General features: G+C 37.9%; 1 protein-coding gene across 8 annotated transcripts in view; it reads right to left on the bottom strand.

Annotated features, from left to right (window-relative positions):
* The window catches only part of NRG4 (neuregulin 4), a 99,178-nt gene that overhangs the window by 20,274 nt on the left and 64,577 nt on the right, over positions 1 to 14,327 (bottom strand). The gene's annotated exons all lie outside the window — the stretch shown is intronic.

Raw genomic sequence — 14,327 nt, 5'->3', positions numbered from 1 at the left:
CAAGCTCAATCGTCACAGGTTGACTTCAGATTGCTGTGCTATCAGTGAAAATTTCAAGCCAGTGGTTCTTAGCTTGCTGGGCCTTGTGGGAATGGAACCCACTGAGTGAGACCACTTGGCTCCCTGGCTTCAGCCCCCTTTCCAGGGGAGTGAACGGTTCTCTCAGTGGTGTTTCAAGCACCACTGGGGTATGAAAAACTCCTACAGCTAGCTCGGTGTCTGCCCAAATGGCCACCCAGTTTTGCGCTTGAAATCCAGGGCCCTAGTGGTGTAGGCATCCGAGGGAATCTCTTGGTCTGCAGGTTGCGAAGACCGTGGGAAAAGCATAGTATCTGCGCCGGAATGCACCATTCCTCACAGTCCCTCAGGACTTCCCTTGGTTAGGGGAGGGAATTCCCCGACCCCTTGTGCTTCCCGGGTGAGGTGACACCCCACCCTACTTCAGCTCACCCTCTGTGGGCTGCACCATCTAACCAGTCCCAATGAGATGAGCTGGGTACCTCAGTTGGAAATGCAGAAATCACCTGCATTGATCTCCCTGGGGGCTGCAGGCCAGAGCTGTTCCTATTTGGCCATCTTATCACTTCCTTCTTTTGGGAACATTCCCAATCTTCTCTTCTAGCTTTTCTCTTTTTTTTTCTTTCTTTCTTTCTTTTTTTTTTTTTTGAGATAGAGTCTCACTCTGTTGCTCAGGCTGGAGTGCAGTGGCGTGATCTCGGCATACTACAACCTCTGCCTCCCACGTTCAAGCAATTCTCCTGCCTCAGCCTCCCAAGTAGCTGGGAATACAGGTGCCTGCCACCACACCTGGCTGATTTTTGTATTTTCAGTAGAGACAGGATTTCATCATATTGGTCAGGCTGGTCTCCAACTCCTGACCTCAAGTGATCTGCCCACCTCAGCCTCCCACAGTGCTGGGATTACAGGCATGAGCTACCGTGCCCAGCCTCTTCTAGCTATTTTGAAATATACAATAAATCTAACAGTATTTTTGTACTCATTCACTAACCTCTCTTCATTTTCCCCACATCCACCCACTACCCTTCCCAGCCTCTGGTAACCATATTCAATTCTCTGCCTCCCTGAGATCAATATTTTTTGGCTTTTGCATATTAGTGAGAGCATGCAGTATTTGTCTTCTCATGCCTAGATTATTTCCCTTAACATAATGACCTACGGCTCCATTCATGTTGCTGTAAATGACGGGACTTCATTTTTTTATGGTTGAATAATATTCTATTGTGTATATACCTACATTTTCTTTATCTATTCACCTGCTGATGGACACTTAGGTTAATTATGTATCTTGGCTATCGTGAATAGTACTGCAATAAACATGGGAGTGCAGACAACCCTTTGACATACTTTATTTTTTGGGATATATACCCAGCAGCAGGATTGCTGGATCATATGGTAGATAGAGGAACCTCCATACTGTTTTCCATAGTGGCTGTACTAGTTTACATTCCCAATAGTGTACTACCATTCCCCTTTCTCTATATTCTCACCAGTATCTATTACTTTTTCTTTTTGGTAGTAGCTGTGTTAACTGGGGTGAGATGATATCTCATTGTAGTTTTGATTTACATTTCCCTTATGGTTAGTGATCTTGAACATTTTTTTCATCTGTTGGCCATTTATATGCGTTCTTTTAAGAAATGTCTATTCAGATTATATGGCCATTTTTTTTTCAACTAGCAATAATTGCGCCTCAGATAAACCTCATTGGCTACAATACTGCCACTGCATAAAGCTATATGTCCATTTTTTTCATCAGATTATTTGGGCTTTTATTTTCTGCAGAATTGTTGGAGTTCCTTATGCATTCTCATTACTAATTCCTTATGAGATGGATCACTTGCAAACTGTAGGTTGTATCTTCACTCTGTTGACTATTCCTTTGCTGAGCAGAAGCTTTCTAGCCTGACGTAATCCCATTTATCTATGTTTGCTTTTGTTGCCTGTGCTTTTGAGGTCTTACTAAAAAAAAACCTTTGCCCAGATCAGTGTCCTGAAGCATTTCCCCCTATGCATTCTAATAGTTTCATAGTTTCAGGTTTTACATTTAAGTCTTTAAAATCCATTTTTGTGTATGGTGTATAGACAGTTAATAGCATTTGCCTATGGTTATATCAGCAAAACTCATTGTACTATTCTTTTATCTCCAAATTGAGTGGATTTTGACCTCTCTTTTTCTGTAGTTGGGCTGTTTTAATGACATTTATTTGAACATATGGGTTTTGAAGAGAAGCACACAAACAAGATAATTTTATCTTGGTGCCCCTTTCATTATTATTTGTCAAGGTCAAAATAGCTAAACTTAGAATCTGGTTTAAAAGTTTACATTTTATTGAAAAGGTTACATTTCCTGCTTTAATCATAACTGAACTGCATAAGACCAGTAAAATGCTGACCCCAAAAAAGTTGTAAACAATGATCATTCATTGGTTACCCAGTTATGATACATTTTATTTTCTGGATATTAAGAGCTTAACTTGAATAAGAAGTCAAACTGAATATACTGTATTTTAATGTTTAGTTTTTGTATGTCAAAGTAAATTTACTAAATTATGCTTTCATAACATAAATTTCTTGACTCCTACATATGCCCATTCTCAATTAACTTAATTAATTCTTATTAAAACAAGACAAATTACAAAGAGTTCATCTGAAACTGTACTGCAAATGGTAACTTAAGCTTCTTTGTTAGCTTTTATATCCTATAGCCACCACATGGGAGACTTTCAGAATTATTTTATTGGTAAGTCAACTAACTTACCATTTTTTCTTGAGAGATGTTTGTGACTGTATATAAAGTATCTAAATATTACCTAACTTTTATTGACTGTTTTTTACTATTTTTCACCTGATAAGCTTTTAGCATGTTCAAAATACATATATGAGAAAGAATTTGGCTTAAAAAGGTCTACAACCTAGAATTGAACAAGAACCATGTTCAGTAGTAAAAAAGTTCATTTCGGAATAAAAATAAATGGAAAAGAAAGCATGTCAAGGAATTTCACAAAGCACACAAGAAACTTTCAGCTTTTCCAAAATGTCTGGACTCCAGAGATAGGGAAAACAAAAATGGAGATTAGTGAAAGCAGAAATAATGTGGGTGGGTTTAAAAATACTGGGAAAATTCAAAATGAATACATTTTTTTCTTTGAGGATTTTTTTTTTAACTGATGTTAGTTTGTACAAGTTGAGTATCCCTAATCCAAAAGTCTAAAATCTGAAATACTTCTGATCTCAAGCATTTAGGATAAAGGATACTCAACCTGTATAATCAAATACAGCAAACCAGCAGAAAGTATAAGGAAGAATACACTCAGTATGAATGTCAGGCGTAATCTAGGGTATCTCCAAGCCAAAGGGTAAAGTATTTCAAAGTTTTCTTTGGCATCCTTTCACTTAACTTTTCAATTTTCTGTTGCCTCATAGCATCCAGAGCCCAGAGTCCCAAAGGTACTTAGGACACCCTAGTGCAGAGATATCAAGGCAAGCTCTCATATTCCAGATTACTCTTTGCCTCCTACATCCCTCAGAGACTTCACTCAGTTCTAATAAATTCATTTCTACTATTAAGTATTACTCACTAACATTCATTAGCCCTGTAAGAAAAAAAAATAAAAAATGGCAAAGGTGCGGGGAAAGAGATTTTTTAAAGTGATAAAATAATTCCAAGGTAAATAGAAAGAAGGAATTAATAAAGTAAAGGAAGAAATAAATGAGTTAGAAACAGAAAAAGAGAATGAAACCAAAATACATAAATCCAAGAGCTGGTTCTCAGTAAAATGAAATGAAATGAACTTGAGAGAAAGCACAGTTGGTGAACTGCAGATGGCCACAAATTCTTTGTCACTCCTCTCACTGAGTGCTGGGGTCTATTTCCCCTCCCTTTGAATCTGAGTGGCACTATGACTTGCTTTGACAAGGAGAATGTGGTAGATGATGCTTCATAATTCTTAAAGTTAGGCATTAACAGATCAACAGATTCTACTGTCGTCTATTAGAATACTCCCTTTTGCTCTCCACGTATGAAGTCTGACTATCCTCTGGGGAGAGAGACCTGAATCTACTTTAAATGTTTCAGATCCTGCCAAACACCCAGCTGAACACAGCTCCTGAGTAATCCTTGCCAATACCACGTGGAGAACAACCACCCAGCATCACCTGCTTGAATTCCCAAGAATTCTGAGTAAATTATAATATGGTTGCTATTTTAAGCCACTGAGTTTCGGGTAGTATGTTACACAGAAACAGATAATCCTGGAAGTAAGGTTCCTAGAAGTAAGGTGTTTGTGTAACTAAAAACTGAAAAATTTGTGGCACTGGATTTTCGACCAAGCAGTAGGTGGAGGCCTAAGGGGCAGTAAGGAAACTGCTAGTAGTGGCTGCAAGTACAATGAGGAAATTGCTATTGAAGGCTGAATGCAGCCCTGTGAGTGACCCAAGATGATACCACATGGAGTGGAACTGCCTAGGGGAGACCAGCCCAAATACCTGTTCCATAGGATTATGAGCAAATCAAATGGTTATTTTTGAAGCTACTGATTTTAGGGTTGATTTTTATGCAAAATAGATAACCAAACTATAAGCGTAAGTGAAGATATGCCAGAGGAAATTTAACCACAGAAATGGATAATATGTTTTTAAATCAGAAAAGAGGCTATTTTGATAAATTCTTTACCAATAAACTTGAAAACCTGGATGAACTGGATAATTCTGCTTTTTTAAAATATAATTTACAAAAAAAAACTCACCCCAAAGAAACAGAAAATCTAATACAGACTGATTTACAGATAAGAAAATTCAAATAGATCATTCTCCATAAAACAAATTTAGGAATTATTGCTAAGAAATCCTAGATCCAGACAGCTTCATAGAGAATTCTACCAGACTTTAAACATTAGATAATTCTAATGCTAAACCGTTCTAAAACTTAGACAAAGGAGAAAAATATTCAAACTCCTTCAATGAAATAAGGATATTATTGATCCCAAAACCTAACAAAGATTGTACCAATAAGAAAACCATAGGTCATTCTCATGAATATCAACACAAAAACCCTCAATAAAATACAGTAAGAATCAGCAGACCATAAAAGAATAGTAAGTGGGTCGTACTCCAGAAATACAAGAATGATTCAAAATCAGGACTAATAATAGAATTCATCATGTAGATACAGTTAAAGAGAAAAAAAAAAAACATGATCATGTCCTTAGACTCTAAAAAAGCATTTGATAAAATTCAATGACAATTCTTGATTTAAAACAATAAGTGGAATGTGAGAGGTTCCACTTCTGGGTATGACTTGCTAAGATGCTATAGAATGACCACCACTTCTAGCTCCCTGCAGAAAACTATAAAGACTTGGACAAGATATGAAAAACAACGATCTGAAGGTCCAGGAGACTAAAAAGATAAAAGACAGATTCTGGAGGGGGGGGTCATGCTATATTTGGAGGAAGTACAAGTAAATTCCTGTTTCTGCAGCTTTTAGCCTGGGGCTAAGCCACCTAGTGAGTACAGTAGCTATGGGGGCCTTGCATGGAAGAACTCTTTCTGATCTGAGGAACTAGGAAAAAGAAGCTATGAAGCCATGAATGCTGAAAGAAGAGGAGAATCCTGGGCAAGTATGAGTCAAAGAGGGGATCCCCAAGCTCAAGCTGTCTCCCCACATATCTAACGGAAACCTGAACCAGGTAGGATCAGACAAATTTACAACAGACCACCTAAAAACAAAACATCTGAACAGACTAGACCTTCTACATAAGAAAACGTGTTTGCAGTAGAAGCCCAGACAAAAAAATTGCTTACTAAACAAAAGAAACCATGCATATCAGAAAAATAATAGCATTTAGAATATCCATAATCTAATATTCATAATGTCTAGAAACAATCCAAAATCACCAAATATACAAAGAACCAAAAAATTAAATGTTCTCAAGAGAAAAGAAAATAAATTGAGTCCAAACCCAAGACAAACCAGATATTGGAACTAATGAACAAGAATCAAGGCCACTAATACAGCTATCCTCAATGAAGCGAAACATATTTACAATGCATTAAATGTTTTAGCAGAGAAATGGTAAGTCTCAGCAGAGATATAGAAACAAACAAAAACACTGAGATCTGAAAACTAAAGAAAACCCTCTATAGAATAGAAATATAGTTACTTCCATAGCATGATAAAATATATCTATCCCAGCCAAAAATTAGCATCAGATTTCCTAGGAAAAGTAAAGACATTCCCACCAAAGTTAAAAAACAATAAAAAGTAAAAAACACTCACTGCTACCCCTATTATTTAATATTGTACTGAAGGTCCTAACCACAATTAGACAAGATACAGAAATAAAAGGCACAGCCATTAGAAAGAGATAAGTAAAACTATTACTATGTATAGATGATATGATTATAAATCTTGAAAACCCAAAGGAATCAAATGAAAAACTCCTACAAATAGTAACATAACTCAATAAGATAGCAGGGGGAAATTAACATAAAGAAATCACTAGCTTTCTTATATACAGACAATAATTAGAAGATAGGCAGAAAAAGCCCCAGTCACAACACAAACAAAATGATGAAATAACTAAGAATAAATTTAAGAAATACGTAAAACCTATATGAGGGAAATTCTAAAACATATTCTAGGCTAAATAGATTCAACTTAATAAACATATAAATTCTAAATTAATTTATGAATATAAATGTTATACTAATATCTATATGAGGAAAGCTTTAAAACACCTTCTAGATGAAATAGATTCAATCTTATAAACATATAAATCCTAAGTTAATTTATGAATATAAATGTTACCCCAATACCTAAAAACAAAAATGATAAAAGTTCCTGAAAAAAATACAGGGCAGGGGAGGGATGAATAGGCAGAGCACAGAGGATTTTTAGGACAGCGAAAATACCTGGTATGATAGTATAATGGTGGATACATGTCATTACATTTGTACAAACCCATAGAATGTACAACACCATGGGTGAACCCTGAACTATGGACTTTGGTGATTATGATATGTTGTTGCAGGTTCCTCAGTGGTAACAAATATAGCATTCTTACTGGCAGTGTTGATAACTGGGGAGGCCTTGCATGTGTCAGGGTAGCGGGTATATGGGAAATCTCTGTACCTTCCTCTCAATTTTGCTGTGAACCTAAAATTGCCCTTAAAAAGGGGTCTTTTTACTTAGAACCAACCCAAATGTCCATCAATGAGAGACTGAATTAACAAAATATGGCACATGTACACCATGGAATACTACACAACCACAAAAAAGAATTAGTTCATGTCCTTTGCAGGGACATGGATGAAGCTGGAAACCATCATTCTCAGCAAACTATCACAGGAACAGAAAACCAAACACTGCATATTCTCACTTACAAGTGGGAGTTGAACAATAAGAACACATGGACACAGGGATGGGAACATCACACACCAGGGCCTGTTGGAAGGCAGGGGGCTAGGGGAGGGATAGCATTAGGAGAAATACCTAACATAGATGACAGGTTGATAGGTGCAGCAAACCACCATGGCACATGTATACCTATGTAACAAACCTGCACGTTCTGCACATGTATCCCAGAACTTAAAGTATAATAAAAAATTGTTTAAAAACATTGGCAAATAATTTTTTAAAGCACTTTTTTGTTGTTGTTTTTGTTTTTGTTTTCTTTTGAGACAGAGTTTTGCTCTGTCATCCAGGCTGGAATGCAGTGTTGCAATCTTGATTCACTGCAACTTCCACCTGCCAGGTTCAAGTGATTCTTGTGCCTCAGCCTCCCATGTAGCTGTGACTATACGCACATACCACCATGCCAGGCTAATTGTTGTATTTTTAGTAGAGACTGGTTTCACCATGTTGGCCAGGCTGGTCTCGAACTCCTGACCTCAAGTGGTCTGCCCGCTTCAGCCTCCCAAATTGCTGGGATTACAGGCATGAGCCACTGCACCAGGCCAAAAAAGTCTTTAATTAAACAAAAAGGAAAAAAATAAGGGTAAATTCCATTATAACTCCCAGGAAGACTCAATGGACTCAACACATAGTTGTATCCACAGTAATGATTTATTACAGCCAGAAGATACAAAGCAAAAACTACAAAGGGAAAAGATATGTGGGATGAAGTTTGAAGGAAATGAGGCACAAGCTTCCAAGACTTCCCTCCTAGTGAAGTCACACAAAACAAGCCTAATTCCTCTAGTAATGAATTGTGACAACACAAGTGAAGTGTTTTCTACTAGGGAAGCTCATCAGAGACTCAGTGTCCAAGATTTTTCATGGAAACCATTCATATATGTATCTTCTGTCTTGCATATACCAAAATTCCAGACTCCCAAAAGAAAAGCAGGTATTCAGCATAAACCACAACACTTATACAGTTTAGGCATACGGAGACATCCTTATCATTTAGGAAAAGTTTCATTTAAGTATAGAGAACTGTATGCCAGCTAAGTTTCTAAACACCAGCAAGGGCCAGCTTCGCAAGGAGGCCTTTCTAAGGATAGCAGTCTAAGACATGCTGTGTCAACTCTATTCTCCACATCTTGAATATAAAAAATCAAATTATAAGTCAACATCAAAAACCCACAAAAGACTGATAAAATTAAGTATGGAAAAATAAAACATAAAACTTAATTATGGCCAAAATTAATCAAGGACAAAATCATAAGACAAGTGACAAACTAGAAGAGAATGTTTGCAACTCATATCTCAATCAGAAAGATAATATAACTTTTAATAGTATCTTTATTATATAAAAAATTTCTACAATGGCTACTATAAGACTACAACTTAATAGAACATCTAGGGAAAAACTGTTGACAGAAAAGGAAACACATATGGCGCAACCTCACCTATCAAAAGATTGAATTAAAGTAACACTGAGATACCATTTCTTATCTATCAGATTGGTAAGAACCCAAAGTTAGACCACATACGCTGCTATCAGCTTGGTAAAAACCCCAAATCAGATAACATTCTCATCTATCAGATTGGTAAAAACCCAAAGTTAGACAACATACTCTGCTAGGAAATAACGCACTTTCATATATAGTTGGTAGTAATTCACATTCCTACCCAGGACAATTTGGCAATGTCTACCAAAATTAATATGCATATACCCTTTGACCCAGCCAAATTCTTGGGATTCACTTGCACCCTAAAAAATGACATACATATAAGGTTATTAATTGCTGTAGTTGCATTAGCAAAAGATAAGTAACAACCCAAATGTCTATCAGTAGGGTTAAATACAGCCTATTATCTGCATAAAATACTATGTAGCTATAGTGAAGTACTCTGTGGATTGACATGAAATGATCTCCAAAATATATTCTGAAGAGAAAAGCAGGTAGAAAACAGTGTAAAACTGACAGAATATAAGATTTCAAGTTGGTATTGGCTTATATATGCACAAATATATGTTAGAAGGGGTGGAAATAATTTTACTATAAACCTTTTATTATGACTTGATTTTGGACCATATAAATTTATTACCAATTTTAAAAAAATTATAATTAGATGAGATATGCATATTATCATTTTTTGTGTGTCCCAAGTATTTTATTTCTTTGCCAGACAATGGTAACTATCTCGGAGGCAAAAATCAGATTAAGGATATGGCCTTCCCAAACTAAGCCTAGTTTCAGATGGGCTTAAATTGCCCCGCCATTAAGTTGAAAGGGAAGGGATGAACAAATAAGAGAATATTAATGTAAAAGATCTAAATCTAAGTTTAAAAACTATTTATTTTCGATATTTAGCTGTGTTGCTTATATATGGAACTGAGTAGAAATAGGGAGCTTTCTAGATGCTAGAATGTTTTTGAGTAAATTGCATTACCAAAGAAACCAAAAGCCTGGCCTGCAAATCCTGTTCAAATCCTAAAGCAATCCCTAGGCCCCCAGATCACAACAGCAGGAAGTGAGCTATGAAAGCTTTGTGGTTCCCAAGAAAGACATACGTTTCAATCACTAACTCAGATGTGGCTTTGGAGAAAAATGATTAAGGATGACAGAGCCAGGAATCACGGAGGTAACGGAGTAAAAAGCTGCTCCCAAAGGAGCTGCCAGAATGGCTAACTAAGGGATTTAATTCACTTCAGAGCAAGGAGTTTTCACAATTTTTATCAAGGAAGATATGATAATTGCTATGAAGCAGTAACTTATTTCATGTTTTTCTAACTTGATTAGAATTATTCCATTTTAATTTTACCATTATACACTGGCTTTACAGACTTGAATGTTGAAATCGTAACTCCAATGTGATGATATTATGAAGAGGGGCCTTTCGGGGGTAATTAGGGTCATGAGGGTCAAGAAGAGATCAGTGCCCTTATAAGAGACAGGAGAGACTTGCTTCCTCTCTCCCTCTCTCTGCCATGCAAGTATATAGCAAGAAGGTGTCTATCTGCAAACCAGAAAGAGGGCTCTCCCCACAAACCGAATCAGCCAGCACCTTGACCTTGGATTGCCCATCCTCCACAAGTCGGAGAAGTTTCTGATGTTTAAGCCACCCTGTCTATGGTATTTTGTTGTAGTAGTCCAAACTGATTAAGGAACATGGGGTGGTGGGGGTCGCTAATAACTTTCAGTGAAATCTAAGCCTGCTGGAGAAAACGATAATTACCCAGAGATTCTGGACTTCAAATTGGATGGGAATTTAGGTGAGAAGAATCTGAATACATATTTGGATGGTTTGGGGGGAAAAGATGTTATTCTGTTTCCCAAAATAAATTTTCCCTTTCTACTAAGCAATGGGATCTACTGGAAATTGTTGCCCCAGAATACAGATAACCAGTGCCATGTGAATATGACACTGCAGAGTCTGACACACATACCACCTCTTGCCAATTATAAGTGCTGTTCAAAGAACACTCTCAGACCCGTTGCCAGCAAGGAGCTTTTAGGCTCACCTTACTCAGGTTCACAACAATCCCATTAATGTTATCAAGGTGCTGACATCTGTGACATTCAAACACTATCTAGATGCTTCAATAATCAAAAGCAGGAAGGTACACATGAATTTTCAATATACACTGTGGATGCCATCTAGGAACCATGTTGCAAGAGCCATGACAATATAGACAGGTGTTCTAACGTTCTCAAAGTGTTTCCACTACCAAGAAGTTTCAGACACTTGACATTTACCTAGACATTATCCTGGATATCAAAGTAGCTCAGAATGTGAACCAAGCTTTGTAATAATTTGTGAAGATTGAGAAGCTAGTTGGGAGAAGTTCTGTAGTTACAGAACTTGTGTCAGAGGATGCTGACCTCAAAGAGGCTGACCATTACACAACTTTTTTTCTTTTTTTTTTTTTTTGAGACGGAGTCTCACTCTGTCACCCAGGCTGGAGTGCAGTGGTGCGATCTCAGCTCACTGCAACTTCCACCTCCCGGGTTCAAGCGATTCTCCTGCCTCAGCCTCCCAAGTAGCTGGGACTACAGGCGTGCACCACCATGCCCTAATTTTTTAGTAGAGATAGGGGTTTCACCATTTTGGTCAGGCTGGTCTCGAACTCCTGACCTCAAATGATCTGTCCACTTTAGCCTCCCAAACTGCTAGGATTATAGGTGTGAGCCACCACACCTGGCCTACAACTCCTTCTAAGGTTCTTAGTTTTGTGTTTAAACATTTCACAAATTTCACAGGTGACAAAGTTGCTTAGGATGTGAAATATCCTGAGTCTCTTGATAGATACACATAGGTCTTTGCTGAATGAAGAGCCCTTTATATTCTACATGTCACACTGGATATTAACTCTGTGTAAATGGCATAAAATGGATGATGCCAAGGAACTAGAGATATTAGGGTTGATCTGAAACAACAAGGAAACGTCAACAGGAAAGAGACAAGAAGTGGGTTTAGAGATGGCACCACAAAGACCCTGAGGAATAAAACGAAGGTATGAATTTATCCCACAGGGTGGCAAAAATAGAATCCTGCACCTCCCTTTTTTTTGAGACAAGGTCTCACTCTGTGCTCAGGCCGTAGTGGCAGTGGTGTCATAACTCACTGCAGCCTCAAACTCCTGGGCTCAAGCGATCCTCCCATCTCAGCCTCCCACGTAGCTGGGACTACAGGCACATGCCATTATGCCTGGCTAATTTTTAAATTTTTGGTAGAGATGGGGTCTCACTATGTTGTCCAGGCTGGTCTTGAACACCTGAGCTCAAGCAATCCTCCCATCTTGGCTTCTCAAAATGATTTGATTACAGGCATGAGCCAGCACACCCAGCCCTAAATGAATTTTTAAGAAAGTTTATAGTACTGTTCCTGCTTCAACTCAAAGCAATGTGGATGTTTTGGACTTATGCAAAGAATGTTGCATTTCTAAGCTTTCTTCATTCCTTTGTGTAGATCTGTTTCCATCTGGTTTCAGTTTACTTTTGCTGATGAATTTCCTTTAATGTGGCCTACCAATGATGAACGCTCTCAGTCACTGCTTGTCTGTAAAAGTCATACAATGTGAAAGATCCCGAGTCTATTGACTTTTTGGCCATCACTTCTTCAAATGCTTTTTCTGCCCTCATCTTTCTGAGAGACCTTAACACACATATGTTAGACCTCTGTGACTGTTCTTTAGTATGAAAAAAAAAATCTGTTTTATTTTGGAAAGTTTTTATTGCTATGTTGTTAATTAATATTTTATTCTGCAGTATCTAATTTGTTAAGCCCACCCACTGAACTTTTCATTTCAGATATTTCATTTTTCAGCTTCTAGAAATCTCTCCATTTCATTCAGATTTTTCTTTAAATTCTTTACATATTTATAGTAACTGCTTTAAATCTCTTGTTTGCTAATTCCATCATTGCTGACATTCCTAGGTCTGTATCTACTGATTGACTTTTTCCTCCTAATCACATTTTCCTGCTTCTTTGTATCTAGTAATTTTGCATTGCTTGTTGAACATGAATCTTAGGTTTTTGAGTGCTAGATTTTGTTGTCTTTGTTTAAAGAGCATTGAACTTTGCTTTGGGAGACAAAGTTACTTGTAAATCAGATTGATTCTTTTAAGGCTTGGTTTTAAGCTTTGACAGGGTACAAATGGAGTAGCATTTAGGCTGACTTTTGCTCTAATCCTGAAGAGTGACTCTTTGGATCTCAAGTGAATACCCTGGGTGTTTACCAAGGATACTTCACTCTAGCTGGTCAGAATGTAAACACATCCCAGCCCTGCCTGAGCTCCGGGGTTGTTCACCTTCGAGCTTCCCAGAAGTTCTTTGCGCAGCACTGTGGCATTTGACACTACACCTGTCTAATGTAGCATTTGACAAGATAATCAAAAGGGATCTCTACAGATTTCTGGAACTCTTTCTCTTACACAGCTTCCTCTTCTCTGGTAGTCCATCCACAAATTTCAGCCATGTCAGCCTCCCTGACTTCTGATCTCTTTCTCCTCAGCTCAGCAAGACCAGAGTGCTCTGCTTGGTGGACCCATCTCTCTGCACCACGGTCCGGAGTGTAACTCCAGGAAAGGAGCCTGGAAGATTACAGGGATCTCTAAGCTTGTTCTCCTTCTCTCAGTGATCACTGTCCTGCACTGCCTGTTGTCAACTGTCTGAAAAAAGGGTGTTTCATGTATTTTCCCAATTTTTATAGATGTTTTTAGACAGTAGAGCAAGTCTGGTCCAATTACTTCATCAAGGCAGAAAGCAGAAGCCTCTATTATAATTCTTTTGATATCTATAGGATCATCTGTATTCTTTCATTACTGATGTTGGTAATTTTCTTACTGTAGTTGGTAATTGTTTTTTTCTTTTTTTTGAGACAGGGTCTTGCTCTGTCATCCAGCCTGCAGTTGCAGTGGCACAATCACAGCCCACTGTACCCTCTAACTTCTGGGATCAAGTGATCCTCCCACTTCAGCGTCCTGAGTAGCTAGGACTACAGGTATGCACCACGATGCCTGGCTAATTTTTCAAATTTTTTTGTAGAGACAGGGTTGCCCAGGCTGGTCTGGAACTCCTGGCCTTAAATTGTTCCTCTCACCTCAGCTTCCCAAAGCGCTGGGATTACAGGAGCGAGCCACCACACTCGGGTGATAATTTTCATATATTCCATTAATCTAGCTATGAGTTTATTAATTTTATATAGCCTTTTCAAAGTATCCATTTCCAAATATTAGGAGTTTTCTAGACATCTTGTTAGTTATTTCTGCTAAAATTTTATCATGGTAAGAGAATGTACTCCGTGGCAGGGGTCAGAAAAATGTTTTCTGTAAAAGGAAAGGGCGAAATAGCAAATATTTTAGCTTTGCGGGCCATACAGTCTCTGTTGCAACTACTCAACTTTGTTGTGTGA

Source organism: Rhinopithecus bieti, unplaced genomic scaffold, assembly GCF_001698545.2.
Source record: "Rhinopithecus bieti isolate Rb0 unplaced genomic scaffold, ASM169854v2 scaffold_47256, whole genome shotgun sequence".
Classification (NCBI taxonomy): Eukaryota; Metazoa; Chordata; class Mammalia; order Primates; family Cercopithecidae; genus Rhinopithecus; species Rhinopithecus bieti.
Note: the sequence above shows the minus strand (reverse complement) of the source record. Positions and strands in the feature narration are given on the sequence as shown.